General features: G+C 36.7%; 1 protein-coding gene across 2 annotated transcripts in view; it reads right to left on the minus strand.

Moving 5' to 3' along the window:
* The window catches only part of CDH12 (cadherin 12), a 791,024-nt gene that overhangs the window by 548,934 nt on the left and 220,090 nt on the right, over positions 1 to 22,000 (minus strand). Inside the window, exon 1 of one of the 2 annotated variants that reach the window (XM_064506879.1) lies at positions 7,444 to 7,647. The exons of the other annotated variant lie outside the window; for it this stretch is intronic. The gene's annotated coding sequence lies outside the window, so the exon portion shown is untranslated. Of the gene's footprint in view, positions 1 to 7,443; positions 7,648 to 22,000 lie in introns of those variants that run through there. 2 annotated transcript variants of the gene reach the window in all.

Consider the following 22,000-nt stretch of genomic DNA (forward strand, 5'->3'; position numbering starts at 1 on the left):
AAAAGAGCATACAGAAATCAATAGCATAACTTACGGGAAAATTAGGGATATAGAACAAAAAAGCTGCAACCTATTCCTTGATCACCTTGTCTCTCCATCACATCCAAGCAAGTGACACTGTAACTTTGTTCTTGTTCTGAGTTATACACTCTGAAAATAATTCTTAGGTTAACCTGAAAAGTTCCTTCTCATCTTCTGGAGTATCTAGACGAGTTCTCAAAACTTGACATTATGAAATTTTGCATTTTTTCCCCCTCTTTCTATTACTGATAGTAGTTTTTAAATGGATTAAATGAATCTTTGCTCCTAAGAACAGACGATGCCATACTATTATTAAAAAAAAGGCTAAGGAATAGCAGTATTTTGGATACAGTACATTCTCTATAGGCCTCATTCCTGTTTATGCACATCCGTTAATAGACACCAGTAATCCATCTGCACATGCAGTCAAGAACTGCATTTGGCCAGCTTTATGCCTCATCACAGTACCCAGTCTTCCTGTGTTACCAGAGTTTAACTAGTGCAGTAGGTAAAAACCTAGGTTTCAGTACACAAACACACAATCTGAGAGACTTCTGAAGTTCCCCATGGTAACATATCCTCGTTAAGAGATAGGTGGATGGATGTGTCTGCCTTTGAACTCAGAAAAGACAGCTGATACACCTTTCAGAAACAGCTGGTGAAATACATAGGTACTCTCCTACCTTGCTGTCTAATTTAGGTGGCTACATAGGTACTCTCCTACCTTGCTGTCTAATTTAGGTGGCTACTGTAGCTATTAAGTACCATAGTGAGATGTCCGTTTCTGTGAACATATGTTTTTAAATGAAGTCCTTGAAACATCATGTCCTTTGAGTCAAACTCTGTGGTCTCCTTTTGATACACTCACAAATTTGCTCTCTCATTCATCTATATGTTTATATGGGAAAATTCTCCTTCTGACAGTTGGCCAAAAGCACAGCTTTAGGCCTGAAATAGGATATCTAAAGTTTATGAGTGGTTAGAGAAAGGGAATACATGATGAGAAGGTCAAAACTTCGACCTAAAATGTAGCTTATAAATTAAGAGAGAGGGAAAGACAGATGGTAAGAAAGGGGCAGACTGGTATGAAACAAACCAAGGCCATGCCTTACACTTTCAGTGAACCTTCATTAAGTGTACACATTTCTATTAATTTGTGCTTAATTAATTTTCCATTTTAATATATCAGCTCAATCAAGTGCGGAAGTTAAACAGCAAAGAATTTCATAGGAGAATCTGTTCTCACCAAGTCTGTCATCTGAAGAAACAGGAGGAGATCCTGGCCTGATGGCTGTTGGATCATTTCCAAGGAAATGCAGTTCCATGGCTTCCCAAAGTTGTACTAATTGCAGCTCCCAAAACAATCTTTTCCAGCAGGTACTCAACATGGTAGCAACATGGTAGCTACATTCTCTGGCTGGCCAAATGTTCATTAAGTGCCAATAATACCTTTCTGACAGACAGTCATCAACCAAGGTTAAGCCAGCTTTATGCCTGCTCTGTGCTCCCAATGAGGCAGGCAATAAGCAAAGCCAAAGCCAGTTTTCACAGGAGTAAATAATTATTGCTGGAATGCAACATGAAAGACATTAATGAATCAAGCCTGTCACGCTTATTCATTGAACTGTCTCTTCAGTGAATCATATAGCCTTTTTCCTCTGACAGAGACCAGAATAAGGGCTATTTCCAGTAATGCCAGGAATGTTGAAGCAAACAGGTTTTATTTAACTTTTGTTAGGTTTAATTTCATTTTTTCTAGCTAAGTATTTTAATCCAAGAATGGATTTTACCACTATCATTTCCCTATCTGCCATCATTATTTTTTAATCTGCAGCTCAATCCATCAGATCATTAATGCATTCTCTGAGAGTTTCATGTTGTTATTTTGAAGTGTTTTCCTTGTGCTGAAGTCATTTTCAAGGTGCATCTCTAATTCCACACACATCCCATTGTGTTTCATGGTGTTGTCAAAGTTTTCTGTGGTTTATATAAGATATAATGTACAAAAGAGAGCTGGAAAAGAGACTACTTCTGAGGGTGCACAGTCTGCCACCTGTGACTCTGCAACCACAGGACAGATGTTTGGAGCAAATCCACTGCTAAATGGCAATGGGAACTGAATCACAGCAAGTGCAATAAGAACATCCACCTGGAAGCTCAGGCCATCTCAAAACTCAGTTTACAATGAAATTTTGCTGTAGATAGCAGCAATCTATCTACTGAGACAAAGCAGATAAAAACACAGTGTAAATCAAAAAATGAAGCAAATCAAATAATTTTTACAAGAATTAAAAGAACTATAGAGCCATAACAAACTACAACATAAAGATCACTTAATCTATCAGGGGAATGCAACCCCTTTTAGGGTGGAACACAGGAATGAGAATCCAATAAAACAAAATGCCTGAGACCCTATGTTTTATCCTTGTTCTATTAAAGAACAGTGCAGACTCTTCAGTAATGAGAAGTGATTAATATTTTGCAGTTCATCTCAGGGAAGAAGAATACTTTATTTAGAAGAGAGATTCTTAAAACCATGCTGGATTATATGTGAACTATCTCTTAATATTACACAGACTCTTTAGTGGTATCCTAAACAGACAGGCTTAACCTTCTTTCTTGAACTGAGGCCTCTGAATAGCAACCTTTACTAAAGAGAGATGACTGAATCAGTATACCTTTACCCTAGGTTTACCTTAGAAATATCCTCCCAGGTTTATTCCCTGGAATCTGACAGTATCACTATATAAAATAATGCACATATCCAAATATATCCCCATACATACTTGCAGTAGTTATTGGATATTACTACTATGACATGATGACTTTTAAGTATCATATAGTTCCTAACTACAGGGCAGCATGAGTTGATACACTGAGACAAACCAATGCATCACAGCAGAGCCTATGCCCACCTCTCCAAGACCTTTAGAAGAGTGAAGTCTGGACTGGGAGAGGAGAGATGAGCCATCCTTCACATAAGATATTATATTCCAGTCCCTTCTGTGATCAGGCAGTTGCCTAAGAAAAAGCTAAAATCACATGGTATTTTTCACAACACATAGTACTGCAGACAACATCACCTCCTAGTAGCATTCACCTATTCAGTCTCTGTTGCCAGCCTACACCATAACGCGTTGCTTTGTAACCGTGTTTTGCAATACCTTAAGTACGATAAGCGCTGTATAAACTCAAATTCTGTTCTCCTTTAAAAATATCTTGTAAAAATGTCTCTGCTTAAAATGCATGTATAAACACACACAAACTTGTGTATACATACAAAATGCTTTAAGTGGAGGCATTTTTATGGGCCATTTTAAAAGCAAATAGTATTTGGCTTCACGTAACAATTTCATGTTCAAGATCTCTCAAAGTGCTTTGCAAATGAATAGCCTGGAAACCAAGCAATATAGTGATGCTGTAGGTAAATACATATGATTTGAAGTGGGGCAGATAAATGTACAGGTATTACAGTTTCTTCTCTTAACACATGAATAGAAAAGCCATGGTTAAATTAAGAAAAATCAAGATGCTACAGAATCGACATTAATTTATTCTTGCTCTGTGCTTCTCACCCACCTTTCTTTATTAACATTCCTTAATTTATAGGTTCAAATACATCAGCTGTCAGAAATGAAGGAAAATGTGGATATGAGATTAAAATGTGTCTGACTTAGCAGCATTCTGAAAAAATATCAATTATTTTATGGCTTAAAAAAACAACTTAGATTTTGTAGAAATATTTTTCTTTACATGTTTAGACCATAATTTAACTGACCACCTTTCCTTTCTAGACTTTCATGAGAAGATGATACGTGTGCTGAAGCTATTCAACGGCTTGTTTATTTTTGCTTTTTCTTTTTGTTTGGCAGTATTATAGTGTGAGAAAACTTTCAGAAAACAGAATTGTGTTCCTTAAAGAAAGAAACAGAATTGCTTAACAGAAATAGCTCTACATATAAAATAAGTGATTTTTTTCAGAGCCTCATGAGTGTGAACTCTGTTGTGGTAAGAATTAAAATTCAAGTTATCTTCACAAAATGATTTCATGCTGTACTCACATCTCTACGATTAACTACAGGGTGCAGTACATAAAGTATAAGCAATAGAGGCAGAACTTTTATCAAACTTTGAATATTGTTGTATCAACAACTCGTATATACTGTTTGAATCAGAAGTATAAGGCATGACCAAAATATAGCTTTAAAAGTAAATATATCCATATTTAAAAGATATTTTGTTTTGCTTTGTTTTTTTTTTTTGTAACAGTTTCAGATAATTATGTTATACAACATCTAGAAAATAAAGATGTAAGCTTCATATGCACTGACTGATAGGATAAGCAATATATTCAAGAGCAAATGATACAGTATTTCCCTGGGCAGATATTGTTATCTTCTGAATTATGTACATGCACAAGTTCTTTTTATATATCTCTCCTCAAGAAAGTTGATATTTATGATCAGTTAGGCCAGCAAGACAATAATGCATTCCAAATATACTTCGTTTTCATATTTTAAGAATCAGTTAATCTATAGAAAACTGTGAGTGTTGGATCAATTCTAGAGTACGGTGCATGTGGGAAAAAAAATCCCTCCGTCCTACCAATGAGGTGGCTGTGGGTACTTCTGTGGCTGTGTGCTTAGCAGATGCAAGGCTGTGGACCTACCTCTTTGCCTGTGTGCTTCATTATATGAAGATAATACAAATTCATACCCTGATTTTGTCCTCTGTGTTTTACTGTAACACTTTACATTACACGTGCCTGTCTGAACAGTTTAGAAAAGGTTAATATAAGACTAGTAGATCCTATGAGCACGTTAAAGACAGCTTACCTGAGCTCTGGATGACTACAAAAGTATTTGAAAATATTGTTAAAGACGCTTATAAAGCACAGCTATATGTAACATACCCACTTGTCTAATTCTGTGATAACTGTTTAACTACTTGTTGAAACATCATTTATCAGCCCTTTATAAAGCACTTATAACTAGACCTTTAAGATAGTGCAATGGTAGTACAGTTCAGATAAAAGCAATAAAGATAGAAAAATCATGCAGTTTACTTATTACACATGGCAACAGTTTCGAGAGCATTCTTATACAGAAAAGCATGGTCATTAAAATAATTTGACTACTGACAAAATTGTCAGCCTAAAAATTATTTGAAGGAAAAGCAACTTAAGAATTTTCTAGCCTACAAAATCTTAAAATCATCTCTAGCACTAGCATTGAACTATGAGTTATTTAATGTTAAAAAAAATAAAATAAGCATTTTCTTGCCTTCTGAATACTGATTACTAGTCATACTGCTCTTCAGAAGAACAAAAACCTAACTGATGGGTACAAAATGAGAAACTGTATACAGCAAGACAACCATAACAACTATATTTGCCATTCTGTTATCTATTCTATACTGTATGTCACTGCAACTGAAATAGTATTTCTTCTTACGTATCTGTAAAAAAATAAATACAAAGAATTGAGCATTTTTAGTGGATTCTGTCTATATTTTGTGAATAGAAGGGAAATTGTAGGAGACTGTAGGATGTCTACGAGCTCTACTATCCAACAAGGTAGGTAAACAAAAAACATAGACCAGACACTCTGTACAGTTTGGGGCTGCAAATTAATTCAAATAAAGTAAACTCGTGGAAAAATATCATATATATGATGATTGTGAGAAAGACAAATAAATTACTTTTTAAAGAAGTCTTTTCTCACTAAAGCATTTTGTTTCTTGCTTGCATAAAAGAGAATGTATTTTCCATGCCATCTCTAACAGGGACACTGCTCTCAGCAAAGAACAGCATAAGGTAACTAGTCTGATCAGTGGAGATGGAAGCCTTTGGTTTGTGTGTTGATGTGTTCCCGAGCGCTCAGATCAGCTCAGCAATTAACTGCTTATGACTTCTGCAATGTAACCATCTGGCAGTCAGTTCTGGGGTAATATGTTGTAAGAAGCCTTGAAACCTCTTAAAAACACACTGTGATCAATGAAAGGTCTAATAAAGTGTTTATAGGATTGAAATGAAGACCTCCTGACCAATCTGGGGATTTCATAAAAGCTTGGTTTCATGGAAACATTTTACTCATGATGTATTTTGTATGTTGAGTCCAATCACATACACAGTAAACAGTACGTTATCTTAACACCTGCCTAGTATGCTTGAATTGTTAGGTTTCTGTAATTTATATCTGAATTTGAAAATACTAAAAAAAAAAAAAGCCCAGCCAATAACCTCAATTGCTCGTTCATGCCATCCAGCAATAAAATAACCTGCTTTCCTATTTAGCACTGTATAGATGTTGGGAGATACAGAAGCAAAGCTAGTGTTAACCATCACTCAGTACATATAAAAATTGGCACAAAGTCCATCGCCACCTTACTGCGCTCTGAAAGGAATGGTTAAAATACAAGAAAAATGTATCCTTCTTAATCTAAATGAAATATTTAGAACTTAAATACCAAAGCCACAAAGCCATTCATATTCTAAAATTATCCAAAATATTTATCAAGAAAAAGAAATATCTTCACACATCTCTCTTAAAGGTACACTTCCAGCATGATTTGTAACTCAGTGCTAAACTCTCCATTAAAGTGTTTGTATAAGGATTAGGTATATTCTACTGCTCATCACGTGACTACTTTGGAGAAGATCAATTTGAAACGTGACAACAATAAATCGCAGCTTGCATCTGAACATCTTGTATGCCAGGGCTAAATTTTATTTCTTGCCATTAAATTATTTCTACCATGTATTTTTTTAAGGGAGGAGGCTGCTCAGGTGTTTTCAAAGTTACATCAAGTCAAATTCTCCTTTCCTACCTTTTTTCCTTTAATTGAACATATCTCCTTAAAAGTCAATGCTGCAGAAATCCCCCCCCCATTCCTGCCTTCACTCACACACACAAAGAGAGCTGAGTATTTTTTAAAAGATACATCAAATACATTTTGCGTCACTCAAGTTTTACACCATCGCTTATTTATTTTCCCTTTCAACTAAAACAATTCCCTGGTTTGGCACAGTATATTTTAGTCTTTATCAGCGTTGATCTCACTATCCGTCAGACCTAAATCAGGTCTATCTATCTGAAAGCCACTGAAGGACCTCGCAAACAGCTGGACAGCTGCACAGCGTCCAGGGAAAGGTGCAGCTCCTGCCCCTCCACACCTTTCTTCAGCCACTGCAGACTTCGCACACTTTGTCGAGAACTTATTGAAGTTTCGTGATCCCAGACTGGGATGAGGAAGCAACACAACCTGCCAACTCGCATCCCAGGTTTCAGATCTGTGCCCCTCTGGCTCCTCGGTGGGGCCAGCATCCTTCTGCGCCACGGCCCGGGGCCCCACAGGCACCACGGCCACAGCCATGCAATCCCCTTTTCGCCTCCTCCCCCTGCCCTGGAAAAGCAGCCTTACCTGCTACATGAAGCTGCAGCAGCAGCAGGACCAGCAGCGGCAGCAGTATGCACAGCAGCAGTACCTTTTTTCTCTGAATCGCTGTAGCAACAAACTGCCCTTTCGCGTGTCCCCATTCATTCACAAAGGATCTCGCAGGCAGCAAAGACAGGTAGAAACCACTTTCTTACTGGAAGAGGTTGGCTTCCTTCTCAGAAATGCCTGAATCCCTCCCTGTGGTCCCCTACACATCTACCCTTCAGATCAATACTGCTCTTTAGCAGCAGCTCGAGCTCAACTGCAGCTGATAGAGCCTAGCCAATTGGTATTGAGGATTCCCTCCCTGTCACCCCCTCCCACCAAAACACACAGGGTGCACTGGAAATTTCATTAGTTGTGAAAAGTAGTTTTAACCCCTTGCTTGAAAACTGCCCTATCCTTTTGGAGCTCCATGTAAGCTTTCATTTTCTTTTCGCAGTAAGCAAAGCTCTGCCTAACCAGAATATCCCTACTTGGACTCCTCAAAGCTGGGTAACATTCAGTGGGAAAACCAAAAGCCCTTCAACTGTTACCAGTTGACTGAAAGGCTGCTATGTTTGCAATCTAGCAGACACAACATATAACAAAACCAAACAAAAAATCCCAGAGAAACTACACATACAATCTATCATGTGGATATCATCATTATTTCCCCCCCACACACCCCCCATTACTATATTTCAGACCAAGAAACAGGTCTGAACTACAATCAAACAAGAAAAAAGAACTTAAAGCCTTTCACATCCAGGTTTCATCAGTGCTGTATCACTATACTTCTGACATTTGTTTGCTTTCCTCAGGGCAATGGGCCAAAGTGCACACTGATGAATATTATCTATTAACACACTAAAAAGGTCTTGAATGTGAAATTTTCGAACTAGCTATTTTGAAGCTCTATAAAAAGGTAGTTTTGGTATGTCTAATCTCAAATCAAGTTGACCGTATATTATTGGGGCATACACAGTCATAACAACATGCCTAGAGAAGAATGAGATTTTCTTTTGGATAGTGACAAAATATATTTTATGGAAAAGGCTTTTTAATTTTGTCAAAGATGCCGAGTGATTAACATTTTCAGAAATAATTTTACTTTTAGACCCTCAACGTAATCAGTCCTTATTCTTGTTTGTTTCTTGCTTTTATTTGTAGGCAAGAACTGTGGTAAAATAGGTTGAGTCTGAGAGCTTATATTTCTAACTCAAAAGCAAAAGGTATGCTACATTGATCACTGCAAAACAAAACATTAAAAACTAAAAAAGGGCTTATATTAAATTTTGAATAAAAAATTGATAAAGTATACAAATTACAGAAGTCAGCCAGCCACGTAACCTTAAATCTGCCCTCTGCTCATGGACAGTGTAGTCTTCATAACATTTCAATATTTTAAGCTTTGTTCTTGCAAATTAGATAACCTGTCTAGTAAAAACACACTGTGCCTCTACTTGACTGATAAGAGTGCAGTGCTATACATGGCATAATACTCAGCTAATACAGAGAGACAGGCAAATGAATTACAAATACATGCATGGATTTTAAAGTGGCAGGCAGCAACTTCATTAATTTTAAGCAAACAGGGAAACAGAGCTAACTGCACAGTGAAACCCAAAGTGGCTATCATACAGTAGATAAAGCCTCTCTCTCAGTCCTTTCATCTTTCCGTGGCCAGAAAACAAGTACCTCCTTCTGCATTACAAAGACAAATCAGAAAGGTTTAGCTTCTGGCTGGTGAGCCATTTGCAGCCTGTTAAGGTAATTCATATGACCTGCAAGCGCATTGCAGCACCCCTCTTTTCCAAAAGTAACTTGGGAAAAGGGTATGGGCAAACTGAGTTGTTCTGGTAGTGGATGCAAGACGGAATTTTCTGTTTCCCAGCGAATAACGTCCCCATTGTGACACCAGTTCAGAGCAATCTACCTCCAACAGAAAAATCTGTCTGGTCCAAACTTTACCCTTTCTAGGTTGGAGAAGCTTATAGGAGAAGGCTGAATCAGTCTGCTCCAACATGCTTCTCAGATCAGGTCAGAAAGCATGCTGCAAGAAGTAATAAGTACACCGGACATTTAATGTATACAAGCATTATCAAGTCCAGAAGTACAAGACCCACTGTCAGATTGATTATATTAGGTGTGAGCAACAGGCCTGGTCATATTGTGGAAGGGACTTTATGTTGCTGCCCAGCTGCAGGAGGAAGGTTCCACCACAAATTCCACCGTGCCACAAAGAGCAGGAAACATGACCATTAGCCTAAGCTGGAACAACGTCTGTCTTTGCCCATGCTAGGCACCACATTACAATGGGAGACAAACTGCATGTTCTCCTGATAGTTGCTGACTTCGCATTTAACTAAAACCTTAAGCTCTGGGATGACATGAAAAGAGGGCACCCCTTCTCCCAGAGCTAAGAGCTTGGGAATTTCAGCTGTAAATAAGACTCCTTTTCTGAGCCAGAGGAAGCTGCCTAGTCAGACTGGCATTTTAACTCTTCAGCAGGATGAAAGGCAGATTGAGGCACACCAGCAAAGTCGCTGCTGCCTCAAGAATGGCTTTACTTGGCTCTCTCATGCCCTCTCTTCTCCACTTGGCAGCCTGATAAAAGCACGTCTCTCCCCTCCCGCCGAGCACTTTGCTCCCATGCAGGCAGGCCCGTAGGGGAAAAAAGGCGCCAGTACAGGCAGTTGTCACAGCTGGTCAGCCCCCTCCATCCAGCCACCGTCCTTCCCTGTAGCTCTTTCTTTTTCCCCTACACATACACATGTTGAAACACAGGAGACTGTGTGTGCTGTCAACTAACAGGTGAGTATGATTCCTCAAAGTGCACCTTCCTCTCAAGCTTCAGTTACTTAGTGAAAGTGCTCATATTTAACCAGAAAAAACAGATTCCCTAAGACCAGTCTATACTGCCTACCAAAGCCTCCAGGTTATCCTTTTTGCAGTGCTCTTCAGAAGAAAACAAATGGAGTCTTATCTTTGGTGGGGAGAAAGATGTGAGCGTCATGGCAGATTCAAGTAACTCTTAAAAACTCAACAAATCAAACAATTTCTTTTCCTGTCCATCATGTGAATAAGCCATGAACATGTGTGCAGTTCACTGCATTGTAGAAGCGTAGCGACTGGGGAAGGGTTTATGGTATTCCACACAGAAAACCAGGAGACCATAGGCAAGTATAATTTCTGTTGTAGTCCCTTCTATTTACTGGTAGCAAGGAAAACTATTTCTGTTTATGATAACATAGAAGTGGCTTTAAAAAGTTCATTCATTCTAGGTGTTTCTCTAAAAATGTAAAATACCAACAACAAAACTCATAAGAGCTGTAAAACCAGCACAACATTTAAAAGTTTGCTTTACCTTTTTTTAGCTTTACAGTTTTATCTAGGAGTTTGGCAATGAAAAGTTAAAAAAAATCCCACAAAAGGGACCAGTGCTATCTATATATCGAACGTAGCAGTTTTTGCCAAGCCACAAAGCTAAATTGCAAATTTTAGTCTCCAATCTTGCTCTCTATCTGTCATTAAGACAGATTTTAAATTCAGTGTAATCATTTTTTTAAAACATTTAAAAATTTTTCCTTAAATTACCAACAGCACATACCTTAGATCTACTGCTTCTTATCTGTGTAACCTGCACATGAAGATAGGGTTACTTACTTATGAGTGCCTATACCTATTAAAGCTGAAAATGGTCCACAATACTTAAAATGGAGAAGAACACATGCAGAGGAAGTTAGAGAAATCCCTCCTTTTTGAAAAGGTCCTTGCATGCCAGTAGAGTTAAACATGAGTAAATCCTCTCTTTCACTCTCCTGCTAATTGTTTAAATATTTGTCCAGCCATCTCAAGCCTATTGCTCTCTTTGACTGGATGCTCACTGTTCCTCTAAGTTCCTGCAAAGATCCGTGTTAAGATGATGCAGGCTGGACAAATCCCCATTGTGAGGTCTAAAAGAAAGACTTCCCACTCACTCCAAATTAAAATCTGAGGCTTTTAGCCTTGCAGCCTCATGGAAGCACATTTATATGAATAACTAAATTTACTTACGTTGATACTTATTCACCTGCCTGTAGGACTTAGAAATGAAGGTTTAGTAATTCGTACGGAAAATTGACTTATTTAAAGCATCAAATGAGGATTAAAAGCAAAAGTGCTGCATGTCATAAGTAAAGGAGATCAGATTTCACTGGTGGACCTTGTAAATCAATCAATCAATAAATATATAAAAAGTCAAGAAGTCTTTGTGTGAGAGTTTCCTTTCATTTGGGTAACTCTATTCTAGACAAGATTCAACAAAAGAGCTTAATTTTATCAGAGCACTAGAAGCAACCCTCTCGTGACTTGTGTAACTTCTGCAGATAGACCTACTTAAACTTTCAATACTTTACATTAATAAAGTTGTAACCTGTCTCTTAAGTGGTCCCCTACATTGTTTGTCAGTTATTCATACAACCAGACTCTGCTTTTACTGGAGTTATTATTAGACATCGTTATGGTGACACCTAGAGAAACCAATTAGAGATTCAGAATCACAGTAGACAAAACTGGGTAGTATTTGAATTCCAGCTCTAAGACTCCAAGCAAAGTTTTTTCCAAATGATGTCTAATCTGTTCTCAGAAACCTCCAAGGATGGAGAATTCACAACTGCTCAGCTAGCCTCCTCCAGATTTTAAGCAAGTTTACAAGTGAAAGGTTATCCAGAAGTCTAATGTAAACATGTCTTGTTGAAATTTAAGTTATCTGCTTTTTGGTCTATATATATTATGGATTATTATAATACAGATTATTCTTTTCCTTTTTGCTGTGATATTTCATGTATTTGAGGATACTACATCTCTCACTGAACAATTCTCATTCCTTCCATTTCTTCATAGGATTTTTTTGCTTCCTAGATTTTGATCGTTCTTTTGCTCCGCTCCATTCTCTATTCAATAGATTTCCTGCTTTCCTAAAATTAAATGTCTAACACTGGATGCAATACTGCTGCTGTTCTCAATGCTGGTAAGGCACATCTTGCAGATTATTAGAAATGTAATACTTTCAAATTTGAGTGCTGTCTTTATGCAGGGTCAATGCTATTCTTCTCTCCATCATTCTAGTATACTAATAACCACTTCCTGCTCCAAAGAACTTGCATTTTAAATAAAAATGAGAGAGAACTCACAGATGCAATCAGCACAGCAGCGCACTATGACCATAACAGTCCAGGCATCACTGAGTGTTTTATAGTCATCAGTGACACAGGGAATGAAAAACAAAGCAGGATGCAATAGTGTTTGCACAAGTTACTTTGAACTTCTTATACTGAGGATAGAACTACATCCTTCCTCAGTTTTTAGTTTGCTAATGTCAATGTTGCTACTTTTGCCTTAGCCAAACTGCCTACTTGCCATGATACTTGTGGTTCCACAACAGGCAGGGTTTTTTACTCATCTATCCTTCAAACAGCTAAAAAGACACAAAACCGAATCGGCACCACAATCACTTTGTAAAGTATCTTCTTTATCTTGTATTTTAGACAATTACATAAATACTAGTAAGAAAGGGAGAGTAAATCTCCCTACTTGAATAGTTTTCTTTGCTGGTGATTCCAGCACTGAATCCAATTTTGCCTCTCCTACTGCTGAAAATGTAAAATAAAGCATCAGGACCCTCCAATTGAAACTTTGTATTGATACTTATCTCCATTTAACACTGGCAAACTAATTCATGTAGTCTCACTCTCTACCACCATCATAAACACACAGAAACTATTACAGTCATCTCCCTTTCCAGTAAAACAGTCATGTGTTGATGCATTCGTGGAAGCAATAAGCCAGACACTGTGATACAGCTAAATTTACATTTACCACTTCCATCAAATTTTTGTCTATTTAAGTCCACTCATCAAAGGTGCCTGTGTATGAACTTCATTAGTGTCATCAGCCCCAAACAGACTATCAACATAAGAGTGAGTGGGAAGGCTACTGCAGTTTTTAAGAAATACCAACAATGATGAAAGTTATGTCAGTAGTAGGGATAAGAAGCATGTAGTTATCACACTGTGGAAATCAGCCCTAAGGTACATAGGCAGCATTTAATAAAATAATTATTATTTTGAATATTCACACTAAATTTGCTGTTACAATAATGTATTTATTGACTTATATTTCCTAAATGGAAAGTTCTCTATGTTATGTATTTTGATAGTACTGTTGGTACTGTTATACTCTAGTAAGATATCATTGTTTTCTTCTGGGGATAAGCACATCTGTGTAAATCGTCATCTCCAACCTTAGAATCTCACAAGGTTTTTTCCCACAGGAGTGCAGTTATAAATACATGCATATTAATGTCATCCATTTTTAGCCATTTCTTATTTTACTGCATTTCTAACAAGAAAGTGAATTTATTTCACTGAGAGGTAAATTTATTCTTCTGTAACTTAGACACTCTTTGTAAATCCCAATGTAATACCTTCTCTTAAAAAGAGACACTCTCTGTTTAAAACAATGCTACATTTTGTTGCTGTTTTAATTTTATAGGGCACTTGTTGAAAAGATTCTTTACTTGCCATAGATTTTAAATTCTACTTGTCCAGTTGACAGATACAAGCAAGCACCCTAACAACTAGTTTTCTTTCAAGAAACATGAGCATGTACGTATGTTTCCAAATAAACAGCTGTTCTTTACACTTGTTAGAAGTACAAGTCTATCTGCACTAAGATTGCAGCTGTATGCTTAAGAGCCCTTATCTCCATCATGTGGTTAATGCTAGTACCTTGCACTTGCATAACAATTTTATGCATGTAGGTCTCAAATTAGTTTTTGTAACAGTAGCAGCGCTATTTTCACAAGGAACCAACAGGGATTTGGAGGGAAATACTTATTTTCCATAGATGAAGTATAGATAAGTGAATAAAGTACTGAACTGGAATGGAGAGGCATCAGCCCTCAGATTGGTCACTAACTGGCTAGATCTCCTTAAATAAGTCATAGCACATCTTTGTTTGCAAGTTCCCTAAGAAAGAGTAGCAGAAATTTTATATGCGTGCTTAAAATATTTTAATATCTAGTGGTGTAGCTGGATGTAATTATTATGACCTCAGAAATCAACATGCTATTCTATAAGCTTCTTGTGACTTTTAAAAGTCACCTTGTTTGTGTATCGCCATATGCACTAATGTGTAAAATGGGAACACAGATACTCTCCTAGAGATAGAAGCTATTCTGAGAGGAGATTAGATATGTTTCATAGTTAAGTATTAGGTATTGGGGCACTTAAAGGTAAGACATAATTTCCAATCAACCAAAATTTTTTTTCTGGCATCAATTTAAGAACCCACTGAGACTGAGCATACATACCATGGGATTAAATCCTGCCCCAGTGGGTATTCTGGCTTTCTCTTCAAGGGGCAGCAATTCCAGCTGAGCGCCTGTTTCCTCTAGTCTGTTCACATCTAGTTTGTGCTCCTGCATCAGTCATCTTGAACATGAGAGTGCCCTTCCTTTTCCTTCCTTAGTATACCTCTACATCACCCTGAAATTCATTACCTTCTCCTCCTAAGGCTCTTGGAGGTGGCAACATTTATCAGCTACTGGATAACTGAATACAGCATATAGCATAGTAGTATTTCATCCAGTATTCGCCACAAAGATGCCCAAGAAACATCAAGGGACCTCCAGCCCCTACGTCCACAAAACACATGCTCACCATCTACAAAACACCTATTAGTCGGGAATTATTTCTTCAACTGTTTACTGCTGATGCACATAGGCTAGCGCATCCAGCTCTTGCTGGAAACAGGCAGGTAATTGCAAAAAGAAGTAAGTTGGAAGTAAAAGCAAAAATCACAAATGATCCTTCACAGCTGCTGCCAAAAGCAAATCACAAACATTCCTAAGGCTTAGAACAGACCCAGATTACTATTATAAAAATAGGAAGGGAAACAGATTTATATCTCTTTCAGTTTAAACTGCATGCGTACAGTATCTTAGCATGGAAAATTTGTTACCTCCAAACCTACATATTTACATTTTTAAAATACTTTATGGCATCTGTTTTGGCAACCCTTCAGTACTGTCCACACAAAGTTTACACTGACAACTCTTTTCAGTTTCCAATGCATCAGAAGGGGGAGTACTAGGAAAGAAAATGGAACAAATTGTCTGCCACTGGTATATACAGACATGGTCTGGATGAATGTTGTATCATGAAAAAGGCAGCTGTCTGTAGAAGACCGTTGAAAGAACTATTACTAGTTAGACATAGAAACTACTACACATTCTATTAATTTTATGTATAACTGATCAAAGAAATACCTAGGATTTTTTATTTGTCTGTAAAATGCTCTATGTCCTTCTCCTCCTTGCTCTTTCATCATGCAGAAGCGGAAGAAATAAGCTGACTCTCTGTTATCGATCTCACAAATAAGAAAAAGGTTGAAGTTTTCTCATTCCATTCTCTTGATCGAAACTGTCCTTGAACAATTTGTTTTTCCAACAAAATACTTAGAAAATTGTCTAAAATTTAGGGTAAAAATCATTGAGACATTTGTAATTTCTTCCAACATTGTATTTTCACAAGAGCTTTGAGCTGGCAGCATGTAGTACTACTGCTGCCGAAAGCTCTCCCTGCTCGGATCTTGGCCGTAACCACTCATTCTCTCCTGCCAAGAGCAAGAACAATGTGGACCACAGATGTTCTTTTTAAATAACTAAAAAGAATCAACATAGAGTTATGAACTATGCAGGTACTTTTTTACTGAAAAAACCCTCACTACATTTTTTTTTCCCTGAGGTTTTTAATGTTATGCATAGCCCCCCATCCAGGGGAAGTGAAATTATTTCATGATGTAAAACTATAAAAAGCATTTTAAATTCAAAAGAAATATAGGATTATCATTGTGCTTCAAAACATTGAACCTATGTAATAAAATTGCAGCAGGCTTCTTTTGTCATGATAGAAATTGAAAGAACTTACAGACAAGGTAGTAAAGGATGTGGTGATATTATACAATAATATTATACAATAATCCTGTAAAAACTGTAGTAGTAAAAAAGATTGCTCGAAGCCTGGTGCCAGCTTCTGGGAATGGCTAGTACTGCATGCTTCAAAGCAGAAGGAACATGCATGTGTTACCAGTTTTCCAATGCTACTTATGCATGAACATTGCTTTGTTACTTCTGCAGTGAAAGAGGAAACCTCAAAATATTTGGCTGGACTGCATGGCACCTTGGTGGGTGGCTCGCCGTATTTTCTTAAGGAATTGCTACTGCATGTGTTTATTTCTAGAAAGGTTATCACTATACAGAGAAAATCATAGATAATTGAAACTATTTGTTTTCCTCTTTTTCCCAATTGGACAGGCTGAGTATCTCAGTATTTGTTCTCTCCCTTTTGTCTTTCTTATTCTACTTTTCTCCAAAAGATAGCCTTTAAGCAGTAAGACTCAGTGGAGAACATAATACTGACAGATACTACTGTAAAGTATTAGTTTACTAGTGCCAGATGATGATACTGCGTAAACAATAGCTGAAAACTTGAAACCAGGAGTTAATTAGAAACACAGGGATGAAGAGTGGGTGAAAAAGATAATATTTTATTTGGAATTTCTCATATTTTTTAGTGCATAACCTATTCAAATACCTTACAGGGAGGCTGTATTCAGGACACAAAATTAAACATGAGGGCACAGAAAATAAAAAGAAAAGAAAGGGAAAGCAATATCATCTAAAAAGACAGGAATGTTTATCAGTTCTGTCTCATTTAGAAGGCTTTGATATTGATTGCACTTCAACAGGAGAAAACTAAGAATAACTCAACTAAGTCAAGTGTGTACACAGCTGAAGTAATTGAGTACACTCTGATTTAATCTTTTAGAGACAATTTACCCTAAATAATCTTAAAAATATGCATATATATGAATCCACTAACCACAATATAATATCATTATTGTACATAAGTAGCATCTTGCAATGGACTACTTTTTTCCAGAACTGTTTAGAAATTGCTTTTGTGCCTGAAGCATAATTTTCTGTCTACAATCTTACCTTGCTGTTTTCATGTTTTCTACTTCTTTTAAATAAGTATTCAAGAAAATAATTCTGATGAAATTAGAAGATATCTAAGGCAAAATTTTACTATCATGATATTCTTCTTAGTGTTTTAATAAAGTTTGAAGCTGAAGAAGATCTAGAGAAAATGGTCAGCCGTAACTCTTAGCTACATCCTTCTCATAAAATACATGTTTCATCAGTGAAACCATGCTCATTTGCTGGGCTTTACTAGGCAGCTCACTCAGTCTGGAGAGAAACACAATCAAGTACAAAAGCCTACAAAGACTTGGATGACCTACACCACCTCCATAAAGGGCAATACCATTTTTCAAAAATACACTGATAATGGAGGATCTCCTTCTTGCCAGAGGCTGTTAAAGGAGCAAAACTTGTGTCTCTCCACAGAAAGAGGTTAGTTTCTGCTAAACATCATGCCCAAGATGTGCATAAAGGCTCACTGGGAACTATATGTGAATCAGCTACCCTTTATTTCTGAGACAGAGGAAATACAGTAGCTCTTGAGCAGCCTTTTGTTTTTATTACTCTCAATAGAAATGTTTCTTTAACTTTGGAAAATGGAAGCATAAAAAAGCTATTAGGGATACAAATAAGCCAGCCACACCACTGCAAGCCTGTAGTAAACAGGCATAAATGGATATACAAACAGTAAAATTAAACATAGGTCTAACAGAGGAGGATTTCAAAAGCCTTTTATTTGGCTAAGCATCTAAATGCTTCAGTGGCTCTCCAAACTGTCAAAACTATCTTTTGCCAGAGAAAAATCCAGCTCCTACCTGTACTTGTTGCCACTTTCTTAGGAATGTGAACAGATAGCTGCTTCTGGGAAAGAAAAAGTGAATGGTGTACTCTGGCAGAAATATTTTAGAAACATCATGTTGCCAATGTTGTTCCATTCAACTTTTACCATATAACAAAACTTGCTCAAAAATTAAAACTGTGAACAGCTATGCTCAAATTCTAGGGAAGATCCAGACAGAAACACATGACAAAAATGATAGTTGTGTAGTTGCAGAACTTTAAGGAATTTAAAAACAAAACAAAACAAAATAGAAAGTTCCCAATTCTGCTTGACTTGAAAGATCAACTTGAATCAGTAAAACTGCCATAACATAACAGTGTGGGAATTCAGACCTTTTCTCCTTTACTGGTCTCATATGATTATGAGTCTCAAGTTGATAATTTTAATTGCCAGTCCAAACAGAAATCTGAAAATTAAGGTGTATTTCTCTTTTTCCTCTTACATTACCACCATATGAACTTGCATAATGATTTTTTGATGAAACATGAGGCAGAAAACTGAGTATTTTCCATAGCGTATAGGTCCTGCATAAACTTTTGTCAGAAAAGCATATAGCATGCAAGTTGCCAACAGACAGAGTCTGTATTCACAAAGGTTATGACATTTTTACCTACTCTGTAGCATATATACAGTCACATTTTAACTCATGTGGAGTTTTTTTCCTTTTTGTTCTCTCCCTTGCTGGTCACTGAGATAATATTATGTATAGCATATGTCAAAATAAAAAGATAATACTTTCAAATTCTCTGCAAAGCAATTTTCTCTCTCCACTAGATCTCAAAAATTTGAATTTAAATACTTGTCCCTTGTTACATCAGTAGTATGATTTAATATCTTAAGCTTTCAGAAAGTGGTCTTTGAATTTTTCAGCGGTTCTTAGGAAAACTTCCATGAGATTGCTTTCGACCCATTTTGAAGCATATTTCTTTTAGAAATCTAGAAATAGTCTGCAAGTTAAATTTCCACAGGCTTGCCTGTTGCTTTCCTCTCTGATCACACACATAGTAAAAACAACAAACTGCCTAAATGAGAGTTGCAGCAATCTACGAGCTTCGTAACAAATTTTCAGATCTAGGCACTCAGTAACCTCAGTTTGCTTGCAAGCCAGTTTGTTTATGAGTTTATGAGCAAAGGCTACAATCTGGCAGTTATTTGGTAATTAAAGTGCAATGTATTTTCAATCTGAGATGTTAAGAGTTAGTTTTCTGACAAAAAAAATAACCTTTTTAATTATTATTATTAGTAGTATCTATTAGTATCTTTTTGAAAGCTATTTTTAAGCTTTAACAAGTATCTTTGATTCAAAGTAGTATAAAGCAACATCTGGAGTCATTCCAGGAGCTTAATTTCTCTTAAAATGGGAGACTCTAGCTTTTCATGGAAGGTATATTTCAAGCACTGAATAATTCTGTGTTCTTATCTTAGCTAAATCCCATTACTGACTGTAAGTGACGTGCCATTATGAGAGGTATATAATGAAAACCTCATAAATGTGTAACCTGGGGAATTCTTTGCAGCAAGATATTATTTTATTAAGAATGCAGAATGATTTAAAAAAAGATAGGCCACTGATGTAAAAAAAACCTCTCCAAAATTATAACAGTGAAGGCAAACATGCCAAGAAATTACTGTGATGCATATTTGATAATACCACTTATTAAGCAATCATGCCCAAGGAAGCTAGAACTCTGGAGCTAGAAATCCACTCTCTAAATATGTCCAGTGAATATTCTGTTCCGTTCCTGAAACTATAAAATTCAAAAACTCATAAAATGTATTTATTTAGAATTAGACATAGTAATTCAGAGGTTGTCACTTTGGAGACCAAACAAAAATAATCATCTCCTTCCTTTCAGTTTTCACACAACTGCTATTTTTCATATTCTCCTCTTAAAACTGTTCAGAATAATGAAATTAAAAAGAATTCAAAATATGTGTCTGACTTCTGCAGCCAGTGTAACCACTTGTAGCCTTCAAGGGTTGGCAGATATGGTAGCACAGTTTCTCTTTCATTTGTGGAATATTGCCTACAATTATCAGTGCTCAGGAAGAAATGTGGTATGTTTGTTGTTTACATCAGAAAGTGACAGTCTCCATAGTAAATGGATAAAATCATCCTTTTCAGTGCTCAGCTTGATAAGCCTGGGGGCAACAGCTGCTGTCATTTCAGCTATTTGTCTTTAAACATCTACTCTTTGGTACCTCAAGATGCTATTTCTTCTTCAAGCAGAGCCCAAACCTCACAAAGTCATCCTTCAGTGTAAAGAATATGAAAGTAACAGAATCTTTCCTCACTGGTACTAAACTAAATAACCTCCAGAGTATTTCATCTGGAGGTAGATGCTAATGTGTTGAATCTAAAATGCAGTGTCAAACAGTTTTACATACATGTCACTTTCTATGTTTTGGGGTGTTGCAGTATTATCTTGCAATGTCTTTTTCAAGCTAAAAGAGAAAAAAAAGATTGAAAAAATAAGTTTAAAATATACACAGACCCGATTATCTTTTCTGCCAGAAGGAGAAAATCTCTTTTATGTGTCATATTTGAATACACAGATCACTTCCTTGTTTCATGTCCAAGCAATTGCTTTCATTTTCCTGAAGGCTGTAAAAAAGGATACAATTTTAACCATCCAGCTCTCATCACTGCTAATAATCAGTTTATTTGAACTGGATCTCCCTTGAGTAACATCTAGAATTAATTAGAACTGATCGAATGGCACAAACTGTAATTTGTTGATGCTTTAGCAAATATATCTTATCAGTTTGGTCTGTCATAGTGGTAGGGCATGTTATTTGTTTGTGAATATTTGGACAGCTACTATTTTATTTATAAAAAATGCTGATGACTGCTGAAAGGCTTGTGAATTTCTGCATAAATTTTGATTAATTTCCATGTCAATGATGCATTATTCATTATTCCTCATTCATTATTCCTCAACAGTAATTTTCTTCTAAGAATTTCAGCCATCTAATCAGGGAGCAAAGACAATGCCATGTGGTTTAAGAGACAAATCACATACCAGGAATATTGAAGAGCAAAAAATTAAAGACATAAACTGCATCAAAATTTCACAAAGAACTTCTGAGCCTGATTGTATTTTCACATTGCACAGTCAAGATATTTAGCTGGCATGAATTAATGTTGCAGATAACACACTCCCAGGAGCAAATGGGGCTGTAAGTTCAGGAGACTCCAAGTATACTTTCTTACCATTAGATATAATAACATTTATCAGCGTATCATATAACACATTGTGTGTACATATACAGTACTGCATACGAAACATTTTGGCATTATTGGGGCAAAAGTTCAGGGACAATTAGTATAGCTGTGCACAATGCTGTGCAGGAGTTCACAGTCTGGCCCACAACAGATAAATAAATAGCTAATAATAATGATAATGTCAAACAGGTAGCTAGTAAAGACATGCAGAGATGATGGTGGTTGTTACCACTATAATAATGAGTGTTCCTGTAAAATTCAGAACCTATTCGAAAGCAGCCTTTAGAGCAGCATAGATATTCACAAATATTAATATTTTAGAGCTGTTGTCAGAGTCGTTCTCCGTCTTTTCAGCAAGACACGAGGATGACACAAACCTGCTTATGAAGTTTTGTTTATTGTACTCAAGATGTAGAGTATTCAAAACTTGAGGGGTTGGAAACTGCCTACAGTTGAGCCCCACTGC

Source organism: Dromaius novaehollandiae, chromosome 2, assembly GCF_036370855.1.
Source record: "Dromaius novaehollandiae isolate bDroNov1 chromosome 2, bDroNov1.hap1, whole genome shotgun sequence".
Classification (NCBI taxonomy): Eukaryota; Metazoa; Chordata; class Aves; order Casuariiformes; family Dromaiidae; genus Dromaius; species Dromaius novaehollandiae.